This window comes from Nanorana parkeri, unplaced genomic scaffold (assembly GCF_000935625.1).
Source record: "Nanorana parkeri isolate BGI_ZX_2015 unplaced genomic scaffold, ASM93562v1 scaffold104, whole genome shotgun sequence".
Lineage (NCBI taxonomy): Eukaryota > Metazoa > Chordata > Amphibia > Anura > Dicroglossidae > Nanorana > Nanorana parkeri.
The window spans coordinates 1,424,215-1,426,605 of record NW_017306372.1 but is presented as its reverse complement, the minus strand read 5'-3'; the positions used below and the strand labels follow the sequence as shown (position 1 = coordinate 1,426,605).

General features: G+C 46.8%; 1 protein-coding gene across 2 annotated transcripts in view; it reads right to left on the bottom strand.

Moving 5' to 3' along the window:
• The window catches only part of ANAPC10 (anaphase promoting complex subunit 10), a 61,456-nt gene that overhangs the window by 10,457 nt on the left and 48,608 nt on the right, over positions 1 to 2,391 (bottom strand). The gene's annotated exons all lie outside the window — the stretch shown is intronic.

Below are 2,391 nucleotides of genomic sequence, written 5' to 3'. Positions count from 1 at the left end.
ATATATATATATATATTGCCTTTCCTTTCAAATACACAAATAGAGAATGAGACCAGGGCATCTTCTGCGCAGTCGTTTGGTGACCAAGTATCTCTTAACCGCTATCCAAAAGTTAATGGAGCTTTTTTAACCCGAGTCAGTAAGCTTCTTAGTGGATAGGGAGTGTATTCAGGTAGCCCAAATACTATAGAAGTTGTCATATTGGTCCCATGTGGTATAGATCGATTTTTCATTAACTCATTAACCTTAGCTAGCCACCTCCCAAATGATGGAGATTCTGCTTTCATTCTAGTAAATGGAAATAAGAGATTTTCCTGCACTTAGCAGGTGGTGGACTAAAGACTTTCCATATGATCAAAACCGATACCTCTGTATCATAAAAGATCACTGCTAAGGAGTATGAGGGAAGGAGTGTTGAGGTGAAGAGACTGATTCATAATATCTTGTATCATTAGCCAGAAGAGTTTAATACCAGAGCAGTCCCAACTCAGTTGTGTAAATGTGCCAGTCAACCCCCACCCCCTCTAGCAATTTGGGAAAGCACCCGGATACATTGCTGCCATCCTTGATAGGACCCTGTACCTTTTACAATATACTTTATATCAAATCTCTTAAGCTTTTGATCTTAAAGATGAGACATAAACCAGCCTGGTTATTTCATCTCTGATTATCAGATAGTGTGACACCATGTCCAGACCAGACCAGACCAGACCAGTTTGTTCCCGGACCAAAGAAGCATCCCAAAGTATCCCTATGGTATTTCCAGGATCTGTTCACACCAGCGCAGTCCGTTCCGGTCCAGACAAAAAAAAATACTGCTTGTCTCATTTTTGCTTGTCTGGAATACACTGGAACGCATGGAAACGCATCAAACACGCATACAAACTCATGCAAGAGTACTGCACTGCACCTGAAAACGCATTTTAAGCTTAAAACGCAGCAAAAAAGCACTGCACTACATTTGCAGATCTGCTGTAGATCTGGTCTGGACATGGTGTGAAAATAGCCTAGGAAGTCTTGTTAAAAACATTTCGTATGGAAAGGAAAATGGTTTAATATTTAAATCTCTTTTAAATCACAGAGTTTCAAACTCAGACAGGGTATCCATCAACATGCATGGTTCACCCAGACCAGAGAAAAACAACATTATATAACAGGGAGTATTCCCAGGAGGCCATGGGGAAAAACCCCAGTCCTCCTGGAGTTATGCAAGGGGTGTCAGTTTAGCATTTGTTTATTATATTTATTTTTACCACATTAAACTTCCCCATCTGCTTTCCATTTATTAAAAAAAGGTAGATCTCCCAGGGTCGAACCAGGGTCCTGGCAATGGAATATTGTTTTTTTAATTCTGTCCCCGGTTTGAACTGGTGCCTACGTAAGAGTGGAGATATATTTAGACAATACCCTATATTGGTGATGAATGGACTAGATCAGGGCTCAAAATTTCAAGTCCTAAGCTACTAGCCAGACCTTAAAAGTTACTCGCCACCAGTTGCCCCACCTAACCCCTACCCTGCCCTTAACTCCGCCAGGTCAGCGGTGTGACGCAGAGTACACCGGTCAGCAATGTGACGCGCAGTGCAGAGATCAGCAATGTGACGCGCAGTGCAGAGATCAGCAATGTGACGCGCAGTGCAGAGATCAGCAATGTGACCCGCAGTGAAGAGGTCAGCAATGTGACGCACAGTGCAGAGGTCAGGGTGTGACGCACAGTGCAGAGGTCAGGGTGTGACGCACAGTGCAGAGGTCAGGGTGTGACGCACAGTGCGGAGGTCAGGGTGTGACGCACAGTGCAGAGGTCAGGGTGTGACGCACATTACAGAATTCAGGGTGTGACGCACAGTACAGAAGTCAGGGTGTGACGCACAGTACAGAGGTCAGGATGTGACGCACAGTACAGGAGGTCAGTATGTAACGCAGTGCAGAGGTCACAAAGAAAGTACAGGGACTTACAGTTGCTTTGACCTCTTCTTCTGGTGATGGTGGGGGGGAGCAGTGAGGTTTCCTACAAGTCCAGCTGGCTCCAGGTGCTCTCTCTCCCGCACAGCAGAAGCCGGCCAACTGCAGTTCGGCAGTCTTGCTCTCCCACAAATGGCAGCCGAGGTGGGCGGAGGAAACTGCTTTGGCCGCCAAGGAGCCAATCGAAGCGGGCACAGACGATGGCAGTGGAGCTTCTTGTTCTGTTCTCCCCGCCACCGCAGTCTTAAAGAGGCCCCCTCCCAGTCCACATCTTTCGGATTTATTAATCTGAGTTGCCCCACTCAGTTTGCCCGTCGCTTGCGGTCATATTGAGTGGGGCACTAAGATTAATAACGTGCTGGATTAGTCTGACCCAGGGGCGGACTGGGCCCGGAGGCAGGGTGGCAATTGCCCCCCAAGCCTCTCCGA